General features: G+C 38.2%; 1 protein-coding gene and 1 long non-coding RNA gene across 2 annotated transcripts in view; both read left to right on the top strand.

The window, feature by feature from the left end:
• Positions 1-27,004, top strand: part of GNAS (GNAS complex locus) — a 153,062-nt gene that overhangs the window by 60,617 nt on the left and 65,441 nt on the right. The gene's annotated exons all lie outside the window — the stretch shown is intronic.
• LOC115615082 lies at positions 8,844-26,224 on the top strand. Its single transcript, XR_003993942.1, has 3 exons — positions 8,844-9,520; positions 11,689-11,698; positions 26,213-26,224. It is a non-coding gene; the product is annotated as an uncharacterized LOC115615082 (long non-coding RNA).

Raw genomic sequence — 27,004 nt, 5'->3', positions numbered from 1 at the left:
TCTATTTTGTGAATCCTGCCTTTTTTGGAAGATTAAGCTTTCACAGTTAGGCTTTCAGCAGTTAATTCTTTTGTAAGAATGTCTGAGCTAAAAGTTTAGCCAAGGAGCCTGGACAATGCTTCTTCCTAATCCCCAAATGCTAGTTTGGGATAAGGTACACAGTCTTTTGGAAGAAAGTTCAGACTGATTCCTAACAAATTACATCCTGTGCTACATGTTTTTAGCTCCTCTTTATAGGGAATATTTTCTTTATCCTAGACAACTCTTTTTTTCATAAGTGCCCAGTCCTGTGTCCTCTTACTGCTGAGTTGTCTCCATTATTTTGGCTGCTGTAGTTACTGAAAATCTCTTAAAAGACATGTGTGACTTGAAAGATTTACGTGAGTTGACTTTGGTGTAGCATCTCTCAACATGAGGTGCTAAGTAAAAAGTTCATCAATGAAGGTAAAAGTCAGGTATCCCTGGAACCTTTAAAAGTATCAGTCCATTTAACCAACACAGTTCTAAGTTTTCTAAGCACACCGATGCTCTTAGATAGGTGCTGCTGCTGTGTGATGAATGGTGTATTTCATGGTTAGATAACCTGCTCAACACTGCAAGTTGCGTACCCAAATCTGTGCAGAACTGAGAGCCCAGAGACCCGTTATACAAAGCCTGCAGAGCTGGGGATGGACTGGGACACGCTCTGGGATCTGTTCCTCGAGTATCTCAGTTCTGTGTTGTAGGCTGGGGCTGAGCTGAGCGTGCAGTGGGATTCCAGGGCACATGACAAATGTGGCCTCAGGAGCCTCTGCTGGCTTCTGCCTTCTCATAGCAAGGGGTTTGGATTACCTAGCAGCCCTGCTGCCAATCACACAGCATACCCCAGTGTGGGAGCCATGGCTGAGTTGGGGAGCTGCATGCAGCTCAGGAAACATCGTCTGTCCCCCCCATGGCATCTTCTCTTGCATTCAGTCCTGTGCTGTCCTTTCGTGGGTAGTATGTATTGGAACATTCACCTGCATAAAATTCAAGTTAAAAAATGGTATATATAAAAAGTACAAGAAGTAAATTAAATGCATCTAGTTTTAGGGTTTTGTTGCCAAAAATAATCAGTAGATCGTAACATATGCTTTATAGGGGCAGAAGGTTGTTTTTCAGTGTTTTGAAATTCTTGAGAGTTACATCTTAGTACTTAAGTGACTTGTATTTTCTTCAAAGTAACTAACTGCTTCCCCACACTGTCCTGCTTTTCCTGCTATCCTTTTTGCCCACCTCATTCCCTTTTGCCCTGCTTACCTTGTGTAAAAATGATGTGGGATTCAGCTAATGAGAGAGAGAGCATGGAAGGGTTTTGGAAAGGATTGTTTTGAAGGGTAGGAAAAGTAAAGCATTACTTTTCTTAATGTTCTTATCAGCTGTTGTACAACATAAACGTGTTTGCAGACAACATCACAGCTGATGTGATGAGTAACAGCAGAGACGTTGTGAAAACTGTAGTATGCTGGAGATGAAAAGACATTTTTTAATGTTAGTGTCCACATACATGACTGTAGTTTTGAATTACTCTGTTGCTGCAGCTTATTCATGTGGCTTGAAAAAAATCCAGTTTAAAGGCCTGTCTAAAACTTGTTCACCTTTGATTTGGTTGCCCTGTGATAGTTGATGTTTGAAGCAGGAGGAGGATACGTGTTATGAAATATGTCTAATGTGCTACGAACAAGGGAATCAAATTTTTTTAGTGTTACTCAGATTAGTGACTAAACAGGATATCCAGGGGTAAGTGCACTAGCTTCCTTCAGTCAGTGTGAGGGAGTTTTATTTGTTTTGGTTTTAGGGTTCTGCCCCTAAGTAGATGAGGGGAGAGTTGTCATATGTAAGTGAATCATTGTAGCATTTAACAAGGTGAGATCTATGTAGTTCTACAAAACTAGAAGAATTTCCTCTGGGACTCCAATCCCTGATCACTTTAGCTAATTAATTATTTGAGGAACTGTATGGAATCAAGTGTTCCAGGTAATTAATGTGCTTAATAGTTAACAATGCTAAGGTGAATGTGAAGGTGGTTAAAGTTCTAGGCAAGTTAACTACAGTAAAGACTGTTTAAACATTTTTCAGTGTTCCTTTTATAATCTGTAGTTGAGTTAGAGACAGAAATGCGTGGTTGGTTTTTTTTCGTTCGTGTTGTGAAGGTGGCATGTGGGAAGTAACAGCACTGTGGCACTGGTAAGCAGAGCAGAATACTGGAGAAGCAAGGCATGTTCTACCCCACAGGTTTTTCTGGATGGAGTTTTTGGAAAGGCATAGCCCACTTCACAGGATGGCTTCAGCTGGCCGTGCTATCAACTGACATCTTCCTACAGCAATTTCATAAACAATGGGAATGTGCCTTCCCCACAGTGCTCTTCCAGTGTTCCTCATCTCTTAAGGATGTCCTTTAAGCATAATGAAGACTCCGTATCAACCAAATTTTCTACTCTGCATTACTGCCAACAACAGAGCCCCTTGTGATGTAGAAGGGGTTTAAATACGGCTTGTAATAGCAGGAAGTCTGTTACTTCCCTTCCTTTCCTTCCCTCCCTCCTCAACACTGTCTTTTCATGGGGCTATTCCAGAGGAGTAGGTCTCTGCTGTTGCCTGTTGTATTTTGTGTGCATCCACTGGTTAAGTGGAGCTAAAACCTTCTCTTTTTGACTGCAGAAGTTCAGATGCCAATTTTTATGAAAGGATTAAAAATGGGAAAGGGACGACAGGAGGAGTGAGAAATATAATTGGAAGAATTAACATAAATGTACAGTTCAGGTTGAAGAGGAAAAAAACTCCTCTGTGTTGAGTCTTGAGGCTGGAATTCTTTGCTTCTAAGGTGACGGCCTTTCACTGACTTTTTTAAGTCATCTTTCCCCTCTGTGGGTTTGACTGACGAGCCCTAAAGAGAGCATCGTTGTCATGCATGAGTTCAGAAAGTGGGACATTGGCGAGGCCAAGAGACAATAAGTGTCATGGGGAAAATTGGGACAAGCAGAAATATTTAGATAGAAATAAATTCTTGAAATGTGGCTTATGAAATCCACTTACAAGATTGACAAATAAGGGGAATGTGCCTTTGTGATTAGTAAGTTTGGATAGTATTTATGATTCAGGAAGTCTTGAGTTTATAGGGAATTGTAGATAACGCTTCTCAGCCTCAGTTTCCCAAATCACATTGTATAACGATGACACTATTTCTTAAACTAGTATGTTGTTGGATAGGAGTGTGTATATTTATCAAACCTATTAATGGTAATGATGGAAGCAGAACTAAACAGCTTTGTTTTCAAGATGACAAATATATTCGCATTTCTCTTAAAAAAAAATATTTTCTCTTAGTGGTGAAGTTAAGAAAGCCAAGTCGCCCTTCTAAAGGTTGGAAACTTTCTCTCTTTTCTTACCTATATTTCGTAATGTACAAGGAAGGAAAAGTAGTCACTGGTACTTTCTAATCCTTCTGTATGTCTCATCCACCGAAAGCTGAACTGCAGTACCACCATTATTTCACAGAAACCAGCAAATTATGGTATCTAGTCACACTGGTCAGTGTCAATCTCTTCTGTCACTGAAATGAATTCTGTGTCAGTAATTTTAGTATTCTACTCCTGGATACTGTGTTTTGTTTTCTCACTTTTTATGTATGTGATTTTATGGAAGGGAAGTTAATGTTACAAATGAGGAAGAAGTATAATAGTTATCACAAAGTCTTTTAATTAATTCCCTCCTAATGGCTAATATTAGTTTGGACGCACAAATTTATTACTGTTTTTGCAGTTCCTTTAGATTTGCATACCAATACCATGTTTCCAGAATGCTCACATCAGTTCCTTGCCAAGAAACAAACTGACTTATTGAATTTTACTCGACTGGCAACAAAAATAATTTTTTGCTGGTGTTTGAGTAACATTGAAAATTGCAGGGGAGGGAGCTGGTGTGTGTGATTTCCTTGCCCCGTTCGTTTGTTCTTTGCATCACAAGGTGTATCAGGAGGCTTCTGCAGATTGAAGACAGAGAACATTATTTTTTCCTCAGCTCCTCTGCCAGGACATGGACGAGGTGTTACTGTGCTGGAAAATTTGTGTGTACGTGTCTGTTCAAGAGTATGAAAAGTTCCATTCCAGCTGAACAACTAGTTACGGGTTTTGATCGAAATTGGTGCCGTAGAACATAAAGCGAAGGTGTGGGTGGAGAGGGGAGCAGGGTATGTATTTCAGTCTATTTTAGGCGTTGTCCTAAGAACTGACACAGTTGTGTAATTGAGTTTTGTCAAAAGACAAGAATATGCCAACAGCCAATAAATACTGTGATTAAGAACTGGATGCTGCATATAGCTTGTAAAAGCTTATGCAAAAATGTTTATGCAAGTTAAATATAACTTCCATCAGCTTGAAAGAAATGGGAGGTAATATCTGGTGACATTAAGCAAACAAGAAATTCCTTAATTGTTAGGATGTTTAATGTTGCATTTATGTGCTTGGAATTATCTTTTTCTTTGGAAATACTTTTATTTCTTCAAAGGGGAAAATTTCATTCTGTGAAAAAGTAAACCTGAACTCAGTGAAGCAGCATTAATATTTCAGTATGTTATACAGGGGACAAAAAAAAGTTTCCAGTTTTGGGGTTTTTGAAGTTTCTTGTGGTATCTTGCCCTAAGACATGAAACATTATTAGGAACATGGTCAAATATTTTGCATTTAAATCTACTACTCAGGTGTGGTTTTAAATACTGGAAGATGAATTTTCAGAAAATGCCAATAATTTGTAGTACCTGTACTGGGCCTTATTTGGAAAGAGTGTTAACATACCATGATGCTGAATATTCTAGTAGTCAATGGAGTAACTCCTTTACCTTGCTCAGAGGCATTCTGAAATTAGGCCATTAAAATATTTCCATGTGCAAGGGAAGTGAGTTTTTTTTCCAGGGTGCTAAATGGTGTTCTTTAGGTTCCTGAAAGCATTACAGAAAAGCGATGCATGGAGAACTCTGAAAGTTTAAAAAGCTGGTTAGTTCTCTCTGTGTTTAGATGCTCGTGGTAGGCTCAGGCTAAGCATAAGTGGAGAGATGACAACACAGTATTGAGAGAAAGCACACACTTGCATTTTGACATGTGCTTTATTTTCAGCTGCCTTGTTTTGTGTGGTTGCTTTTTCAAGGAACTCTTACTTAGGTAAAAAAAGTGAGAATTGAATGTGAAAATTCCTTTGTTTTCATAACTGCATGGGAAACAAGGTGTTGCTCATCGCAGAGCATGTATCTTCTTTACTAGTTGGTGGGAAATGCTGGAATCTTCTAGTAAAGCAGTATTTAAACTACCAGTTTGATGTTATTGCACGTTGAGAGCTTCTATCCCCTGAATTACTGTTCCTTGCAACTTGACATTTTGCTGTCAGTTAAATATTTCAGTTTTCTGGTTTAAAGAAACAACAACAAAAACCCCAGTAGTAAACTTGTCCTTTAAGATAAATTTGCATATGTTGCAGACATGATTTGGCATGTAAAGGGACTGGTGAAAAATATGGCAGCAGTTTGTTTTGAGGTTTAAATTTCACAAAAGCTTTTTAAGTATGCATAGGCAGCTATCTACCTAGTAGAGTTGTAGAGAGCTTGGAGGGCAGTAACTATGAATAGTGGAGTAAGCATGAGTGATGTAACCGGAGAAGCAAAAGACAGAAGAGAGCTTAAGACTTAACTATGTAAAACATTGCGAATAGGCCTGGGAGAATTTTGACTTTTGATGGTAGGTGTGGGGTTTTACCCATTAGTTTTGTTTTAAAAACAAACAAATTAAAATAAACCCTATTTTACAAAATTTGCAAGTTTCCTTTTACCTTCTCAAAACAGAAAGTAAACTCTTCTGTGGGTAGCTGAGCTAATGAAGGCTGATTTCTGTAACTTGTTCTGCATCTGCTGAATGTCTTCCACGATATTCCCTCCCAGTCCCATACACATCTGCGGTTCTTCCCTGTGAGACCTGTGACTTTTCCAAGCATCTCCTGTTTCCTCCAGCCGATGCAGTCCTCATTCTAGTCCGTGGGTCCGATGTTCCCTGCAACACTGACCCCTAAATACTCCTGGATATTCCTGTCCTTTATCTTCCTTTTTTCTGCTTATCCTGCTACCTGGAAAACATCAGCATGCATTGTGGCTGCTGTAGATCTACAGAAACTGTTCCTGCTTTTGCTCATTAGAGCACTAATTTTGATCTCTCTTCTACTCAGCCTCTGATTTTCATTTCTGGAAATTAATCTCTGCAACAGCAAACCTCTTTCAAGTTTGGTTGAAGCTGGATGACTATCTGAGGGTGAGACTGAGAGAAAACAGCTAAAAAAAAGAGTCCTACTCTTCCTAAATTCACTCCAAATATTGTTTGAAATATTTTTAGTCTGCACGTTCATGAGTTGAAGTGGAAGTGGTATGTTTTTCTCCATTTTCTTATCTCAAGCAAACATCTACTAGGATAAGCCAATATATCATTCTATTTAACTTGTTATTTAGTACATCATAAACTGTATTAAATACCCCCCAAAAAAGCTTTAGAAACTTGAAAAATGTAACTCCGTATGGAGAATATTAAATATATATCTATATTCCACAGTTCAGTGTCCTTTCTTAAAAAAATTGAGTGTACGAGGTTTTCCCCCACTTTTCTCAAGAATGAGACCTGCAGAGTGATTCCCTTTTCTCTAGCCAGTGTTACAGAATTGGTACCATATGAAGAATTTTCTTCTACAGTATCTCATTGGATTTCTTCTTGTCCCTTTTATTTTGGATGGGCAGACTGGGCAGTACTCTGTTTTTCTCAGTAAAAAATGGTTTTACTAATTTATCCTGATGGATGCTTGAATTATTCTATGTGTGGACAGAATACTTTTTATCATCTTAAGCTCATGGAAGGTAACCTGTTTGGTATTAAAACTATACCTTCACATGATTGCAATCCCTGAAGATTCCCCTTACTTGATTACATTTTACCTGCTGCCAGTCATTCCAGCTGGGCAGTTTTTTTCAATTTCATAATGTTAAAACCTGGTGCGTTTGTCCCATAAGATATAATTCATTATTAATAAATGCTGTGCCTCTCTCACCTTCTTCTAGCAATCTAGATACAAGTGCTGTTTCTTGTTCCTGTTTCTTAGGTTGCTCAGTCCTGTGTTGTCACAGTCCCTGTGGGATAGGTTCAGTATGAGTGAGGATGTGTCCTGTCATTTCTTTTCTCTTGGGCTGGGGGAGCAGGTTTGTGGGGTTCTGAGGGCTTGGGTTTTTTTAATGAAAACCCCTATTCTTGTTGCAGTTTTGTCAGCATCCTTCCTGAGTGTCTTCAGTGCCTCCTAGATCAAGGCAGGCATGCTTTGAAGTATAATCCGGCAGGCAAATTTATCTTTATTTTTAGATATATGATGTGTTTGCATACTAGGGCTGCCCAAGTCTCGTCTCTGATGAAGAGCTGAGGTGCAGAAGTTGTACAGCTTAGTCTTGGTCATTCAAAGCTCTTAAGCTGAAATGAAAGAATTTTCACTGATGAGTGTTGTTTTATTTTAGATGAAACTTGAATCCTGGTGTTGAAAATGATACGCCCTCCATTTTACTTTGACAGTTGAATCTTGAGTTCCTAGTAAACGCAAGAGTATTTAGGATACAGTGCAAGTGTAGCTACACCAGCTTTGAACTGTTATTTCTACAGCTGTATTCTGATGTAAACATGCAGTAGAACTACTTGTTTACACCTGAGCTAGCTTACTCGGAAACAGCAATACATGGAGGTATGGTTTTGACATCTAGGAGGCAAAAATTATCTGCTTTTTGAGGAGTGCAGTAGTGGAATGTCTTGGTGGGGTGCTCTGTTTTAAGGTGTTTGCTATTACAAAAGTATGAGAAAGCTTGTGAACTTCTCCATTAGCTACCTGTTGCTGACTGTATTCTCCAAAGGGCTATTTAATAAATCATTTTGTTCACTTGTCTTTTTAGTTAAGGCACCAAGAAATAATCATCTCTCCCAGCGCACTCTCGTAGCCTCCCAAGAGTCGTGGGTGAACTAATGGAGCAGGCAGAGGTGTGCAGGATTTCCTTCTGAGGGTTAGGGTAGTCCCAGTAGACATTACATTTAGCCTTTAATGGCAACTTCACAGCTAGCTGTGGGATTTAATATTGCCTTCTTAATCATTGTGATTTAAATACTCTCCTCTTGTCTGTAGGTCTACATGAGTAGACCTACACATTTCTTCCCTTCAAGTTAAGACATTTTTATTCTGTTTTGCCAATACAATTATCTATGTAATATGAATGTTCATATTAAATTGAACAAGTTGCAAGGAAATGGGTGTCAGTGAAATAGGATTCTTCCTTAAGTTTGTAATGTGAGAGGAGGTCTTGCTCATTTTTTTTTAATGGATAAAAATGTGTACTTAGCACAGTATGTTCAGAAAACTATGTAATACCTGTTTTAACCCTGACAATTTAAATAACATACAAATATACTAGCTAAATTTGATTTAACGTCACATTACTGTGGAAAAATTAAACAAATTGGTTTCATGAATTTTAATTGAATTGCATAACAGTGATTGGCATAGCTTCATCTATTTTGTGTTGCTTTTAACAGTTAAAGACCATTTAAGATAAAGATAAAAACTTGCAGTTGTAATCACTTCTTTTTTTTTAAATAGACAAAGGATAATAATCATAAGGACATAGCTATTTCCTGGAAACATTTTATTAAATACCTTCAAATTTTTTGATATCTGAAATGAAAATATAATCACAGCACTGCATTATTCACCAAAAATCCCCCTGATAAGTACAATGCAAAGCTGAGGATATTTTTCTTGTTATTTTTTATTTCCCTTTAAACGAATGAGAAAACTGAAGGGTTCGGTTACGTACTCAGGGTTCTCAGGAAAGCTGATAATACTCTGACCCAACCTGCTGTACAAGCCCCACGTCCACGTACAGGTCAGCAAGAGCAGCTCCAGTTCTCCTGGCCTGGCACTCTCTACACTTCTGAATATTTGACAGAACAGATGCAGAGGGCAGTATCAGTAAGAATTTTAAGGTTTCTGCTACTTTGTCCTGGTGTATTTTGCAGCAAGCATGTTATGCAACTTTCTGGAAGATTTGCTTTGTGGGGTGGTTTGGGGGGTTTTGTTGTTAAATTTCTACAGTGTAGGAAGTTACTGAATTTTCAGTCCTGTGTTTTGAAGCATACTGAAATAGATGCCTGTAAATTAGATGCAACCTTTTAGTTTTTGGTATGTAAAAATGATTAACGTTGTTTCAAAATAGTTACTCATAGGAACACGTTCTGCTTATGCTGAACATTGTAGATAAAAATACATTCTGTAACTTACACATAAGACACTTAAAAATTGCAAATTTAACTATTTTGCCTTTTAGTTCTTTGAGTTGAAAACGGGAGGGAACTGTGTCCCTCGACTCTGATTTCAGCAAGCCATTGGAAACTTGGGATGCTCTGTACTGCCTCTGTGTTTTGTCGTCACTTAATTGGACAGTCTTTATGTAATTGCATCTTATGTTTACTTTCCTTATGATTATCAGCGAAGAACTTAATAGCATTCTGTTACCTCAGTATCTTTTTGACACCACTGGAAAATAGGGTTAGAAAAAAATAAAAAAGACTGAGATTAGTAAAGCGTTTCTCCTTATTTTGCACAATTGCAGGGAGTCAGAAAAAACACTTTGAAATAATGTAGGCAGCATGCTGTCTGGCTTTTTTCCTCACAATTGTATTCATACTTTGGAAACATAATAAGAGTTGTCCAAAAGGGGGAGAGAGGAACAGAGGGAGAAGGGAAAACAGACACAAGTGATAGTCTTAGATTATGCCCATAAGTGATATTTAATATGCACACATTACTTAGAAAAAAGCCTGCTAGATGTATTGCCCTGAGACAGAAATAGCAAGTTAACCTAGTTCAGTCCCAGAATAAATGTTAAAAATTTACTTCTCTTAGATTAACTGTAATTAGACAAGATCCCTCTATTGTTAATTAAAATTAATAGATTGCATTCTGATAATTTTGGACAATATGAAAACGATTTTTTTCCCCCACTTTATTTTTAATAGTAGTGTTGGGGTGTACATTTATGACTGGATGCAGGAGGTAAAATGATACATAGTTACGTAGAGAAAGCAAAACTATTCTGCAGGTATTTTGTTCCTTACCAAAAAAAGTATGTCTCTATCCTGTACGATACTGCAGATAGAAAAGGACGTTTAGCATCTGTGCGAAGGACAAATATCAGGATCATGTGTTAGAATATGGATATTTTCAATAAATAATGGCCAGAGTCCCAAAGGATTAATTTCTTTATAATTCTTAGAAAAAGGGGAACAATTCCATTGCTTAAAGAGATTGCCCAGATGCTTGGCATCAAATACAGGCATTTTAATTTATCGTTATTACTTATGGTTTCTTGCATCAATGTTGTATAGGAAGAACATCATCAATGTTCAGCTTAGTTTCATGTATAGTGAGATCTTGAATGAACCGGTGCCTTTTTGAAGAGATTATAGATCTGATTGTAAAATCAACTGTTTTGGTATTTGATGTAATATCACTTTTTTTTACTTTAAAAATTACCTTGTGTGAAATTAACAGTGCATATATTACAGTGGTGTAAAAGCTGGCTTACTGATAGATCTCTTGGTGCAGTGGTTAATAGAGGCAATGAGTGGGACCTCTTCTTGGAAAGCCTCCAGGGAACTAGTGGTTACATATATAAAATAATCTCTTAGATTGCTGGCCCAATTCGATGTGAAACCCCTCTCTGCAAACTGGCCATGGAGTTAATACTGGGAAGGTCAGGTTACTCTTTTAAGGGGATCTGAGTAGCGTGTTTAAAAGTTGTACTTAAGAAATTTGTTATAGTACAGCTGAATGTGAGACAGTCTCACTGGAGTCAGAATGTAGATTGTAAAACTGGAAAAGGACTTGAAAGTCAATTAGTTCATTGCCTTAGTGTGCTTTTTTGTTGTTATGGCAAAAAGACAAATGGAGGCTTGGATCCCTAAAATAAAAAAAGGGAAAGTGAAACATGAGTAATCAAGTGGACTTCCAACACTGGTAAGAGTGTTATTGAAATAGACTATCTCATGCTGGTGTCCTCGCTTAATGAAGGACATGGAATTTCTGGGAAGAATTTAAAAGAAGGGCCATGGGAGTTGTACAAAGGTCAGAAGCAGGGTGTCCAACGCCATTTTCTTGCTGTGTAGAGGTAGCGCTATGCGAGAAAGTTACCTTAAAATGAAGGCAGGCGTGAGATTCACTTCCTTAGCATTAGGGATACTTTAACTGAAATAATTTGTTGGGGATGAGGAAGGCTCATTTGAGCGCTCTCAGGGAAGGACAGCTTTATTTTTAAATAGTATTTCAATCCAGCTTCTGTAGATACAACTTTCCAGCTGCAAATGTGCGTGCTCATGGTGGCCACCCTGGCATTGGGAAGCATGAAGCCTGCTTCAATGTGCTGCAAATTACCCACTTCCTTTGCACTATGGGCTTTTATTCTTGATTTTATTACCCTGAACATCATTATGATATATGCAATTCTGTGTTGGTACTTGAAGCCTTGAAACCTTGGAGTCCTTTGTTTGCCTGCTGGCAGCAGAGAGGTGGGGAAGCATAGGGATTGACTTTTGGTTTTGCCTTTTTCCCTTTACATAGTTTGGTAGTTGTATTCTGTTACTGTTTTCACTTCCTTTTGAAGCATTAAAGGTTGGCCAGGGTCTGAGATGATGTTAGAAGATCCTCTTTTGTGCCAGACTATTTGATTCTTACTCACACGATCTAGATAAAATTAGCTGAAGAGCTTGCGATAAGAAGGAAACTCTTTCACTACAAACTGTTAAGCATGTTTCCATTTTCTGCTGCGTAAGGCTTTTTTGGCCTCCTTGAAGTATTAGGACAGACTTGTAATCAGTTCTCTGCTATTGCAGGAGTCTTGGGTGCTCAGTCTTGTTTCATTTCAAATTGTGACCTTCGGGAAAAATTGTTTCATTTGAAACAACAACTTGATACTAAAGTATATGGAGCAGGACAGCGGCTTATGGTACACTGAAAGGCAGGCTGAAGTGTTCAACTATCCTCTCTGGCCTAAAATTCTTCAAAATACTCATTAAATGTCTGTGTTACCTGCTTGTTCCTTGCTGTACCAAACTGCTAACCCAAGTAAAAGCCCTGATTCTGAAGTCTCTTCTGTACAGGTAGACATGAATGTGCCTGAGGAGGTGGTTTAATGGATTTAGTGGGAGTCCATGATTATGGATGTCTGTATTTTGAAAGAAATAGAAAAATTTCACCTTAGTGTGGATAATTCGAATTGGTATAGTTTGAGTGCATTAGTATCTCTTAATGAAACCAAATATAGTTCTCTTCAATTCCATTCATTCTGGGCCTTATCTCTCTTTCTGATACATCTCACTAGTTGCCAAGCAACCTCAACAGTAGTTCTGCACATCCAGCAGCATTTAAAAAAAAAAGTAGTTGTTGCTGAAAATAAGATGCCTTCTGATGACATGAATGAAGAGTTACGAGAGAAGGAAATGGGGAGTGGCGAGTTTGGAGCTGATGTTCTGAAAAAGCTCATAATATTTAGCACTTAAGCAGTGCTCTTTATTTTCCAAGCACTAATCAAGCAATTGTAAGATTATTAAATAAAGACTATTTTTTTTTCCTTTCAGTGAGTGAAACACAGTTATGTTTATGCTTCATAGAACAGAGGGCAGGATCTAGTGCCAAGAAGGCAGGAGTTAGTTTAGTGTATATGTTTCTTTCTCTGACCTGTATTGAGTTCCTGTGTTTCTAGTTGGACTGCAGATTAACTGGAAGGTTTTGGAAGATTTTTGTTTGTGTGTTGCTGATACATAGCCATCACTATCTGTTCTTTTCATGCTGATGCACCTGCAGTGTGTTGAGTTACATTAAAATATTCATCACCTGGAAGGCATTCCAAGCTAGAAGTACAATAGATTGTGTGTAGGTCCTTTAACACTTGATGATGCTGTAATGCTTATAAAGCAATAAATGGAACTTATTTTCGTATTCTGTCTCCTGTGCAAGATGTGATCTGAGTAGTAAAGAAACTGCCGTAGCAAAGGATATTGTAATGAAAATGAAATCTGATTGGGGAAAATGATTCTGGTGTTAGATTGTTAAGTTTCTATGATAGCTTAATTTCAGTTCAAAAAGAAAATGATGTATCACACGTAGACTGACTAAAGCAACATTATTGAAGACACATAAATTACAAAGTATCTAAATTAAGATTGCCTTAATTTGAGTTCATTTTAATTTGAGACACAATGCCAATGGCTGCTATATGAAAAGTTAATTTTAAATTCTGTAACTAACTCCTAAAAACCAGTAAGTAATTCTAATGCATTTCTTCTAAAGCAGGTTCTGACACCATGAACACTCACTTTCCCTCAGTCACAGTCTGTCTGGAGTTATGGAGTTGTGTGCCATTAAGCTATCCATGAATTAAGCTATCACACAAGTTTTTGTTTGGAGGACTGTTTGTCCCATTCATAATTTGATGTTTTCCTTCCCAGTAGTTTTCTTCTCAAGGTGGTGGTCTTAGAAACATGCTTATTCCCTTTCTATATCAGAGTAGTAAAAAAAGGATGTACTACAAATGAGTCAGAAATGGGGATATGTCAAGTCCCAGGTTCAGTTTATACACAAACTTGGGTGTGTTCTGCATTAACACATTCAGCATCTGTGGAAGACAGATGCATGTCAGACATACTTCAGACACAGTGAAGCTTTTATATGCAGCGTGTTTTGTGCTGAGTCCATTGTTTACACACTGGATGTCCACATAGGTGTGTTTGTCAAGTGGCTTCCATTTTGCCATTGTTCAGGGTAAAATGAACAAGAAGAGACAGGATAACATAGGAGGCATTTTCTGTGTGATGCAGATAAATGCAAAAATGAACACTCAGCGTGCAGCTTCACAGCTTATCGTTGCAAGGCGACTTCCTGCTGTCCTGCTTCCGCAGGAGTGTGAGATGTTTTAAAGGTAGTGTGGTACTTTAAGCTGTTACTAAGAGAAGATATACATTGTGAATTACAGGCTGTTCATGGTCTGCATCGCAGAGCCAAAGGAGTGCATGCCTAAGAAGAGTTGTTTTTTGCTGTGTGTGTGTGAGTGGTACATTATTCACCAATGCAGGCACTTTGAGTCAGCTGGTGGTAGGTTTCTTGTTGCTTTTAACATGAGGACTACAAACAGTACTAGATAATTCTAGGTTTAAGGATAAATTGAATTAAAGCAGGCGTACAAAAGAACTACACTTGGAAATGGTTAAAACATAATGAAAGAACATCCCAGTGTTATGTAGTATTTTTACCACGTTCATCATCTAAGGTTTATTTGTTTTGGACTATATTTTCTTTTGACACACTGCAGCTAATAGAGGTAATTTAGAGATAGAAAAGTAGTCTGTGTATGTGTCTGTGTGATGTGTATACAAAACCTGTTTGTAGTGGTGGTATTTTTATCCTCATCTCCTAAGAGAAAAGACCAGTCCTAGCTCATGCTTTTTTGTAATGCATAAAATGTGTGGATTTTGGCAGCTGTCTTTTGCCTCTAGGCTTTTAAGTAGGTTTGTCCATGCAAGATGTGTGTAATTACTGTATATATGTGATGCGTTAGCTGCTGCAGCAGGATTGCCATGTAAATTTAGTTGCCCTTTTTTATATATATGTATTCTCTGTATACCTAGAGTTAAAAGAGTAAATACTATAAACTGATTGCTCAAGAGCAGTATGCTATAAAAAAAAGTAATAAGTACATCAGTAAAAGTGTTGGAGGTAGTAAAATGGCACTGTAATCCTACCAATTTATTGAATTCCAACTATTGTTATCTATGGCAATTAGCTGCTACATATTGTAAGTTAACCCTTTGTATAGTAGTTGTGTATGGAATGGTACTCGAGATGACTGCAGTGCCTTAAACTTTAGGTTTTCAAGCAAATGTGTCATCCAATTTGATAGTATTCAGTTTGCTTGTTGCTGTTCTCTCTTTGTCCAGCTTTCAGCAAAAAAAGGACGCCCAATTACTTTGTGGAGAATATCTTTGACACAAATAAGTGTCCTTTTTGCAAAATGAAAGTAAATACATGACTGACTTCAGATTTTTCTTCAGGATCTTAAAAATAATAATACTGCAAAAGGTGGTAAACATTTAAACATTGAAATCTCTGCTTCTTGGATTGGATTTTTTTAAGAAGTTTCATTTGAAGGTATTACAAAAGTGATTACAATGGAATTGTATCTGAATGTTGCTGGACTTCTGAATTCTCTGTTAACTCTGTTGAGGAAATCTAATGAATTAAGATTTGGTAGAAGGCAACTTGCAGGACCCCTTGCAGTGCGTGCATGTGAAGGGACTTGGCAGATGCAGGACATCATCTGCAATCACATACTTCCACCACTGGGGAAGAACGGATTAAATCCCCATGCAGAAACTACCTGTTTCAAGACTCAGCAGCCATTTATGTGTTGTAGAGGTTGGTTGGGTGCGAGTACAGTTGGAATTGTGGGTCCAGGCCCCCCTCTCCTTCTCAGGAGCAGCGTTGGAGCTGGTGCAGGAGCAGCCGTGGAGGGCCTGCAGGTATCTGCCAGCAGCCTGGCTTTTGGACCTCCCTTAGCTCTTGCTGCGGAGGATTCATTATGTGTGCCGGTGCCTGCTGAAGCAGCTGTCATGGAATTGGAACATGAGACTCCTGCATGACGCTGGGTGTTGAGGGGTGTTTTTGATTCCTAGAGCAATTTGCACATGCTTAATGTTCCCTAAAAGCTGGGTTGTGTAAGCTCAGGAGTGCAGCTGTAAATATTCTGGAAAGTTGTGTAGTGGATGCATGATACTAAGTGAGGTGAAATGATACAGGATTGGCTCTCATTAAATACAAGGAATCCCTCTTAATCTAAGGTTTAAATTTCCTAAGTTTAGTCTGCCAGAAGGTATTTAAAACTGTAAAACTGACTGTATTTAAAAATGTCCTAATACATCCTCAAACTGTTGAAGAGTTGGAAGTTGAGTCTGTAGGTATTTGTAATTCAGTTGTCTGTTGCCTTGGCACAGAGGTGGAGTTTGTAGGCAGCGTCCCTTAATTCTGAGAAGATCTTTAAAATGGCAAACAATTATGTTTGAAGTTTGGATCTCATGAAGTTTGGATCTCATGATGTCAATACAGATATGTAGTAAGATATTCCAGGGTGTGGTGGTACTTAATCATTAGTGATTGAGACTTGGGGCATTTCCTGAATATTAATACTGGATATGAATGTTGATTGCCCAAGGCAAAATTATTACCCAGTTACTTATTCTCTGCCCTCTCCTTCTTTATCGATTGCTAATGCAGAAATGATAAATGCACAGTTGGGTCAGACAGATATTTGGAGTGTTCTCTGAGGCACAGTGCTCGAGACAGAACAGTCACTACCTTCGTACCTTGCAGATTGAATAATTAACATGTGTGAAATGGTTATTTTGATTTTTTTTTTTCCCCTGTAGTGACTTGGTAGGTCGTTACGCAACTTGGACTGTAAGTTGTCCGCTGGGACTTTTCCCCTCAGAATCGCTTGGTGAAATTCAGCATTGTCGTAGGCTTCTGGTTTTGAATAATGAAGCTGATAGAGAATTTCTCTAATTTTGTAGCTGCCACTAAGGGTAAACTGATACGATGCCACACCTTGCATGTACTTTAATACTTAATCTATGCCTTAGGATAGGTTGAGCATTGACTAGCTAATGTCAGTACAGTGCTTTATAAAAAACCTACTGATTAAAATGTTTATGACTAGGTTTACATGATTTCTATTTTTAGAGAAATGTAGCTTTTCTCTGCTAACACCAACTATTAGGAACCTACTAAAATGCGTGACTTAAATATTTCAAAAATGTGTTTGGTATACACAGCATATGCAGTTGGTTGTGTTGTGTTCTATAGGAAGTCTATGCTCCTGAAAAATCTTGCTTAAGTCCTGCATGAAAGTACATGAAGAGATGCCAGTGAATATCCTTATGCTGTCGGTAGATCTGTGTTATCTGATTTCTGGGTAGTAGATTCATAGAGTGTTTCTTCATGTTGTTTGCATGTGTTGCGAATACGCTCTTGTAGCGGGTGGGAATAAACTTGGTTTCTCTTTGTGTTAAACTTTTTCGTGGAGAAAGAGATTTGGTAATTCCATATGCTAAACGTTTTGGAGGAAAGCCTCATCTGTCTTGCTGTACATCAGTGATTACTAAAGTGGGACACATTCTTCCCTTTCTCCCACCAGTAGTTGGGAACATATCTGGAAGGAGCACAGTCTGCTGGGGTCAGGGGCGCAGCAGGAGCCACAGCACATGTCCCCATGCCTCTCTGAGACCCAGGACGGGCTGAGCAGTTGCTGCTGGGCCAGGTCCTGCTCATCCAGCCTTCCCTCCGACCCACGGCTTGCTCAGCACAGCCTGGCTCTCCTGAGCTGTGTCTCCCCACCGCGTTTCAGCAGCTTTCTAACAGCATACGTTCCCCCAGGTACAGTTTAGCCCATTGTTGTCACAGGAACAAGGGAGGAACAAAAACGTTTGAGAACTGCTGGTTCAGAAAGTTGGCCAACAATGCTGAGAAGTGTGGCTGCAGGTGACTGCGTGAAGGAGCTGTACTGGTGAGCTGTGCTGGAGGTGTACTGGTGAGCTCTGCCGTGCTGCTGCAGCAGCAGTGATGTTAGAGCACAGCTCCTGACAGGGTTGGCGACATTGAGTAAATTGCTATTGGACTGCTCTGAATGCTCGGGTATATAAAAGTACAAGCCAAAGACAAATGTTTTGGCTTTTCATTGAGGGAGGTTGTTCTACTGTTTTTTGATTTTTATTATTGTTATTATTTTTAAGGAGGGAAGGAAAGAGGAGACCTGCTTTATTTTATGTCTTGTTCTCCCTCTTCCTCTCCCTTTCCAAACCCTTTGGCTGAGAAGCAGCTTCTCTTATTTAAATTAAGAAATGTTTCATGTAGTCTGTTTTATATCTGATAAATAATATATTTTAGAGTTTTCCTGATGATTCACCAACTTCTTTTTAATTTTATTTAAATCAAATTTATGTGGTACTAAGCACACATCTTCTGCAACATAGTGGCATCTCGGTCTGGTGAAATTTCTAGGAAGAGAGTTTCTAAGAATCCATGCCATGCAAGGTTACACCAATGGACTGTAGTCCAGTATCATGTGTCAGAAATGCCACTTGTGGAGGATTAAGGAAAAAGGGTAAGAGAAAGATTTGCAGTGATTCCTCTTCAGGTCTCTTGCCAGGTTCTGCCACTGGCACTTTAGGAACTCCGAGAAGCGAGATTCATAACAAATTTTGAAGTTAAGTCACATTCAGTATGTTTTTCTGTTTCTTTAGAAAGACTAATACTTAAGTAATCTAAAAAGTCATGTTTTTCCTTTGAAGTTTCTTGCTTTCCTTTTTCAATTTTATTGTCCATGAATAAAATGCATTTCTTGCAAGTTAGTTGTGCTGCCTGGTTAATACGTTTGTTAGCTGGGATGCCACGGAGGTCAACCAGATTCGGACAGAGCCGAGGTATCTCCAGCTTCTCAGTGCTTTCGATACTCTTATTGCAGCTGAGGTGGCAGCTGGTTGGATCAGTAATTTTGCCCAAGCAATTCTGTTTAAGTAGTTTGTAGTGTTACAGCAATATACACACTCTCTTATTTTCTTCACCTGTGTGTTTCTCATTTAAACAATATTATTAATATTCAAAGAACCATGTGTTGGGAAAGTAATTGGACAATTACCGCAGAGTGCTGTGTATTCTAACTCATGTGCTAGGTATCAGCAAATTATTTTATCGCATAACTTTTGGCCTAGCATTCTCATTTATTATATACTGTCAGTATGAACTGTATCCTTTACTTTTCTGTTACCATTTAGAAATGCCAGGTCAGGGCCAGGACGTGATAATTGTGACATTGTCATAGTTTGACTTAAATTACAGCAGTATAACTTCCCTTTTATCGGGGGAAATGATAATAAATGTGCTTATTCAGGTGTAATTAATTTCCAATTTTCAACTCAGTAAAAGGTCACTCTTCTTACTGGTTGAGTCCAAATATGTGTAGATGCTGAATAAAGTGAAAGTTTCTTCACTGCATCCATTTTGACTTTCAGGCTTCAGTAAGAGCTGTTTGGAATTTTTCCAGTTAATTTGTGTTGAGAAAGTGCTAATTTAGATCCGTAATTTTTGTCCAAAACATCCGTGAACCTGTCTGGTTCTACGTGGTACCCTCCTGGTACTATGGGTGGGGTTCCCTGGAAGGCCAGGATCATGATAGGTTGTGAGCTGTGGGGAAAGTTCTTCCCTGCCAGAAAGAGCATTTCCTAAGCAGATCTAAAACATTAAAAAAAAATAAAATACTGTGTTTCACCTGAAATGTTTTGGGGTTTAATATTGATACTTTAAATGGGAAAGATTTTAATTTTGATAGTGTTTGTTTTTAACAACCTATTTGTTAACCTGAGAAGCTGTTGAAGTCTTCTCTGACTTGTTCAGGCTTAGGTTTACACAAACAGGAACTAAGTGGGCATTGAATCAGGCTGTAGAAGGTCTCTATCTACTTTGTGCTCAGTTGGAATATAAACAACTCCACAAGGAGCGAAGACTCAGCCTCGTGGTGTTTGTTGGGAAGCAATCTGCATAAGGGGAAACTCATGTGGAAAAACTACTGTGCCAACTTAAAAAAAAAACCTCCGTAGAAGGTACTGTCTTGTAAGATTCAGCTGCCTGGCACAGAGCAGATTCTGTAAGGCAATGAAACAAGAAGCTGAGAAGAGGGTTTTTTCTATCTACCCATCTGTTTAGGGCTGACTTAGGAGGAGTTCAGGAGTCTGTCCTAACTGTATGCCTAAAAACCATAGTTGCATACTATATTCACTTAAGCTTTTGTAACTAAAAATAGCTTGCTGTGGCACAGTTAAGGAACTGTAAAATTGAACTGTGAAAGTATTGTTCTCTTACTATGCAGTTTAAGTGAATGGGCATAGGGGGAAATACAATATTTAGGTAAGGGAAATGTGCATTGTTTTCAGATTCATTTCTGCAGCTCCTTTGTACTGAAGGAAGATTATTTTTTCCCCTATTTTGTTAAATGTATGGGACTTGTTTTCTAAAATATTTCCTCAGTTAACGTATAGTGCAGTTTTACATAGATTGACTTAACCCAGACAATCCATTTCAGAAGTAGTTTTTGATGTATTTAAGTTGACAATGCTTTCTAAAGTCAGGCCAGCAAGAAGAACAGGTAGGTGGAACCTGTTGCCTGAAACAGTGTTCCCTGATGTTGGTTAAAGAATTTTGCTGATGGGTTTAATGTGATGATGACTATATCTGTGCTTTGAAGGAAGTGAGGGTATTTTTGTTGTTATTGCCTGGCAATATTAAATGTTTATTTCCAAATATTTTTCTTCCATCTTCATTTCTGGTAGCGCAAAATTTTTAATAACTGGAAAAGAAATTAAAAGATTGCGTTTCATATTAAATAGAATTATAGAAATCGGTCTGATACTTTAAAGGCAGCTGTTGCCTGATACATGTTATAATCTTACAAACTAGCATTTGTTTGGCTTTTTTAATGGATTACATGTTGGGGGTGGGTTCATGGGTGAGTTGTCTTCCTATCAGCAAAGCAGTTCTTGTCCAGTCTCACAGCTCTGTGTGAGGGTCTCCCTGTGCTGGCAGCAGCTGATGGTTCCTCTCCTATCTCCTCCAAGGTAGGAAGGAGTGCAGAGTAACAATTAAAACCAGTTTAAGTGTAGCTTTACACTGTTTATGTACACAGCAGTATGTTCTGCTGTATTTTTCCTAGACCTCTTCTGCCGAATTGACATGGGCGAAGTCCATCCATTGTGTTACATACACAAATAAGTATTGCAATTTTTTATTATTTCTTAAAGCACAGACATGGGAAATGGTTCATAAAGGCACCTACATAAACTCTACAGAAATAAAAAATCCAGACCATCAGAGGTAAATAGTACTAAAAGATCGGAGTCTGGGCTTATTACCAGCGTGGTGTATCCTTTGAGATCGGTTCAGTTTTGTGTCAGGTTGCTTTTGGAGTATTTCTTTATGTACAGGTTTGATTCTTTGCACTTTTGTCTTACTCTTACTCTTCCCAGTGCTGGCTTCGAAATTCAACATGGTTGATCTCTTTTGCATGGAAACTTGATTACAGACAATTTCTGTGTTAGCTCTTGGGCTGTTCAGAGAGTAACTTTGCTTGTATAAGTGTGTCAAGGTATCTGTGTGTAAATACATTGGAATTTCACTGAGCATGTGAGGAAAGTGTGCAAACAGCTATAATTTTAATTTAGTTCTGATGAGTTTAATTTGGCTGTCCTTAGACTGCTTTTCTTAGGGTCATAATTTCTTTCAGTGATTTTTCACTTTTGTTACTTTGCGAGGGACTAAAACAGAAAAAACTTGTTCAGAATGTGAAACTGATTGTCCAGAAATGCTGGCAATTGCACAAGTAAGGTGAAATGGAACATTTTCCTCCTGCAGTTTTACAGTTTTAGAAGACATAAGTGTTGTTTGTAACAATAGGAGATCTAAAAATATCAGAAATAATCCTTTTGTATCAGAAGAGTCTGCTGCTTTGACTTTAAGACTAATCACAAAAGTTTCCCTGTGAGCTGTGTAGGAGATGCGAATACTTAGGTAGTTCATTTAACAGATATAAGCTATACCTTTTCTTTTTGTGTTGGGGAAGGCCTGCCTTGATATGAATGACCCTTTGCTGTAACTTAGGTAACATTATTGTACCTCAGAGCTTCAGGACTGGAAGATGCTACCCTAGAGGGTAGTCTTCTGTTCTCCTGGAGGAGAGCATCACTCCAGTGAGGTTACAGGAGGTGTGAGAGCAGCTTTGATGTTACATTTACTGGCTGCAGAAGGCTGAACGTCACCCAGTGAAGTGGGAGGACCTTTCATAAGAAAAGCAGGTGTTGGTTTAGACCAACAAGATTTTTGCTGGTGAAATTATTTTTAGAAGGATGCTACGGCTCGTGCAAGATTTTCCTCCTGGATTCCCTGCTGTGGGTCTCTTTCAGTCCCCACAGCAGCACTGCATTGTCGTGGCTGGTCTCAGCACTTCCCAGCTATGGTCAGCAGTACAGCCCACATCTCCTGCAGCCTCAAGTTTTGGCACAGTCTCATCTCAGTAAAAATGCAGTAATAACATTAGTGATATGGAGATGTGATATAAATAGCAATGCAGTCAGGTTACTTGGAACTCTGCATTTGCTCTTTTAATGGAAATAACTAATACTGAATTTTGCTTGGTTTAATTCTCACTGTCTCGTCATGATATAGTTGCTTCTTACTACATAAAAATGAACAAGAAGTTGTGTGACTGGGGCATTAACAAACTGGTCTTTTATAAAGGTTGGGGGTTAATCTGTGCAGCTTCATGTGAGCTCTAAGAACTTCAGTGTTTAAGGGGAACAGAGCTAGGGGGTTCGTTTCTGGTGAATGCTGGTAGAATTGCTCTGTTGAGGATTACCTTCTCACTGACACCTGTGCTAGGTGTAAGGCAAGATCATTTAACAATGATTGGCACTTCAGAAAAAATATTTTTAAAACCATGGTGAATAAAGAAGAAACTGCTTTAAATTACAGTTTAGAACAGAATCAAGCTGAGTCTGTTCAAATCTAGAATAACAGAGCACTGACTAACTGATATGTTGCTAGAAACTATGAGCACACATATGTGTTTTAAAGACAGGAAAATGTAGAAGCATTGGGCATATTAAACTGAAAGAAAGATGAACTTAGTTGAGAGTTGTGTGTGATGCTGAGGAATTCACTCAGAAAAGAGTAATGCTGTGTAGGTTTTATTGGAAGCGTGGTGTGTGATGGCTTTTTTGTTTGCTTTGCTTTTTGGTTTCTGGTATGTAGGAGCCTAATATGATGCTTTGACCTCCTGAATGTTTTTTGGAGAAAAGCTTGTTTCTGTCATAGTTATTCTGATTAGCCTTTTGGAGACACAGTCACTTTGCCTCCATTCCCTTATCTACAAGGATAATAAGGTTGCGCTTTGACACAGTACTGCTGTGATTGATGTAGGAAAGTGAAGTAGAAATACTGAAAGACAAACTCATCTGTTACACAAAAATAAACATAAAAAACTTTACTGTGATAACTTCAAAAGCTTTTTAAGTTAGAAATTGTCAGAATTATTATTTAAACTGTTAACAGTAGTAGCACTACAAAATGTGTCGATGTATCACACTAGACACACTGTTTTAATAAGCTGAGAATTCTAGCAAAAATTAGAGACTCTGCAGTGACATAGATTCAAGGCATTCTCTTTTTGAATTGTATTTAAGGGATTTTTGAAGTCCCCTAGTAGTGTACTTCATTCTCTATAAATTCCATCTAATAAGAAGTGGTATGTAATTCCCATGCTGAAGATATCTCAGCTATTTATTTTTGCTATTTACACAAAATAAAAAGCACACAAAAGCTATTTATTTTTGTACTCTTTGTTGCATGTTCACCACCGAGTAAAAAAGTTAAAAAAATAGCAAACCCCAAACCTAAACACACATTTGTTCTCAATTGTACTTGTTGACAAATCAAGGAGTGAAATGGCTGTGTTAAATTTAGGTTCTGTCAGGAACAGAGCAAAAACTATACAGGACCAGATTTTCAGTGGTAGCCATCACAGAGGGAATAAATTTTAGTTGAAAGGTCTGAGACAGCATTAGAATCAAGACAGACCTACAAGTGGTGGTCTTGCATGGCCTTCATTTTCCCTGCTCTTGAAATGAAACTCTCAGTCCCCCTAACTTATACTGCAGGGAAAGGAGAACAGGTTACCTCACTGTCCTGCCTTTGCACCATGTGGTATGCTTATATGATACGATGGGGAAGGAAAGACAAGTAATAATCATCTTCAATTTTATTCCACTCTAAAATGAGGAAGGAATTCTTGAAATGTTTGGCAGAAGAGATTTGTTTCCCTGTTAGCCATACGTTTCCCTCCGCGTTTGTTGCTGGCTGGGGATTTGGTAGCAGGCAGACAGAAACGGTAACATTACCTTTCGTATGGAAGGAGGGTTGGTCCCTGGGTGCAACTTCTCTGTTGTTTGTTTCAGAGCAGATATTACTTGACCCTGTATTAGACGCTGTTAAAATTCACTGTTCATTTGGGACAATATGGCTATATAACAGAAATTTTTCTGGAGCTTTTCTGACTTATATTATGAGTGCAGGGATAAAACTAGATGGCTCTTGTGTGTTACTGTTGAGTGAGTCTAATTTGATCTCCTGGAAAACGTCTGTAAAGGGTTTTTCAAATTGTTCCATTCTCCTCCTTTTTTAGAAAACTGTTTTCTAAAACTTGGTAACAATTTTTGGGGCAGCATTCAGATAAAACAAGATCCAGAATTTTCTAGTGAGTGGTTTAGAGATCAAGTAAGTCACCTCTGATTTACAGAGGCTATCCTAGCTGGAAATTTGTAAAGCAGATGTGGATTTTGTTTTTTAACATCCTTAACATTAACTGCATAAAATATTTTAAAGAAATCATATTTTTACTTAGAAGCATCTGAGTTATATATGTGTATGAAAGAGGCTTGTGTACAGCTTTGAATATCCAAAATAATAGATGTTACTGAAAAGTTACTGAACTACTGAGCCAGTTACAGTGGAAACCATGTTACACTGGTGTCTGTACCTTTGGAAGGCTTAGTACTAATGTTTTCAAACTGCATCTAGTAACATCTTACTGAGGAAGTGTAACTAGTAGCTAAATTTTGGGTCTTTTGAGCATAAGACTGCTTAATTGTGATCCCCCCTTTTTGAAGCAAAGTGTGATGGGCAGAGGTGACACATGGCCATAACACAGAGATCTCGGAGGAAAAAAAAGGGCAAACTGAAGGTATATGGACATGAGAACTTGCATCATGTTTTATCTTCAAAGACTGCAGAATAACTTGCATCTCTGTGTTTACATAAGCAGAGCTGTGTTCAACTTCTGGTAAATTTTTTTTTCCAGAGCTTTTATAACTTAATTGTTCAGTGGAAGAATGCAGTTTTTTATTCATATAACATAGGCCATGCAGCATTCTTAAAGGTTCTGCGCATTCTGGCCCCCATCCATCACAGTACTTAAACTATGAGTAGCCCTATTAAAGTTGATAGAATTACTCATGTGCTTAAAATTAAACATGTGCTTAAGTGCTTTGATGGATTAAAGCCAAAGTTGTCAGCACCTTGCTTTGTTATGTGCTATACTACACCTGCCTCTCAGTGCACTGGCCTGGATCTTTAAGGGACAGATTTTCAGATTTGCTGGTTCTGATATTTAGTTACTCTGTGTTCTAAAAATGCAGTGTCCGTGCACAGTCATAGTCAATTCATACACTGGAAGTAGAAGTACACAACTACAACTCTTGAAACCTAGCAGTACTTGACAAAATTCACAGGATTTATTTTTTTTTTTTCCCTGAGGATTTCAGTGGGAATGTTGTGCTGATTGCTTACATGGAAACATGACATCCTTAATGTTCTTCACAAAACTACTTTTCTATTGAAATCTAGATATTAATAAAGCATATAATGGAAATTACCATTTAGGTATGACAGCACACTGCTAAGAATGACTGTGAACTTGAACTTCTCCAAAGCTAAGAACAGTAGGGACTGTTCTAGTTCCTGCTGATAGTGCTGAGTTTGTAAGCTTTCTTAGAGCTTGTAAGTAAAGTTGCATGTACCTGACAACTCCTCCTCTTTTGAGATAACTGTGGAAGTCCTCCTTGGTTCAGATTTTGTCAATGGTAAAAATTCCAGATCTACAGCTGTAAAGATAGTCGATTCAGTGAAAGCAGTCTAACACTGCCGTAAGAAACGTGTGGTGAACAAAACATTTAACATTAATATCTCACTCAAATCTAAGGTCAGCTTTCAGTGACAGCTGCACAGTTTAACACATAGTTCCTGTGTTCCTTTCCAAATTGCCCCCCCTGTAATTTGGGTGCTGAAATTCTACGTTCACTGCTTTAACTGCTTTTCTCTTCAGACTGTCATTCTGAATTACGGGCTATCAGTACTAAATCCTGCAGCATTCAGAAAATGCAGAGATTTAGATAATTATTTTTTAGTTGAGTGAAGCAAAATTTTCAGGAAAATGCAGTCATGTTGCAGGTCATTTCATAGGAAAGGAGAAACTTTTCCTGTTTTATTTCTTGATTAACATTTGGAAGTGAGATTTAAATTGAAATTAAGAGGCGAGGGAATATTTTATGGTGGAATCTCTATTTTAAATTTTCTGTCCTAACGCACAAGTGTTTATCAATCGGTAGCAAAAATCTCGTTGCATAGGTACCTGTTTTTAGCTGTTACTGATGAGACACTTTGTGTTTGCCCTGTTCAGATGTATCTGTAAGAATTTCTGTGACCAAATTGTGCCTAAATTTGAATCTTTACAAGCACAAGCTCATTTGGGTGTTGCAGTAACTTCCCCAGATGTTCTGTTAGAAACCTTGATTGCACAAAATTTTTTAACAATTAAAGATTATGTCCCCCATAAGCAAGAAGGTAGGTCTTTGTGCTTCCTTAGGGCAGTTTGAAATGGTTATCTCAAGGTAGTGAATTGTACAATGCAAAATGATTCAGCAGGTTTGACTTGAGTCCTCCTATTCCTGCTAGCTCTGAGAGGTGTCCTTCTGTACCAGAAAAGAATTACAAAGTGTACTCTGAAGACTCCAGCCTTGTTAATTACTGTATTAAGTATCTAGAGAGAATACTAAACTTTTGAGGACATCTTTTATTGTAGTATGCATAATTACCTGTACTTAGAGCAAGAAAATGGGACTGGTGTGCTATCCTTGCTATCCTCTGTATGCATGCCTGAAGAGCTAGAGACACTAGAGACCAAGTTTTCAGTTTACAAGGGTGTTTAATTGCACAGTATGAATTAAAGGGC

This window comes from Strigops habroptila, chromosome 13, assembly GCF_004027225.2.
Source record: "Strigops habroptila isolate Jane chromosome 13, bStrHab1.2.pri, whole genome shotgun sequence".
NCBI lineage: Eukaryota > Metazoa > Chordata > Aves > Psittaciformes > Psittacidae > Strigops > Strigops habroptila.
This window is presented reverse-complemented; position numbering and strand designations above follow the sequence as displayed.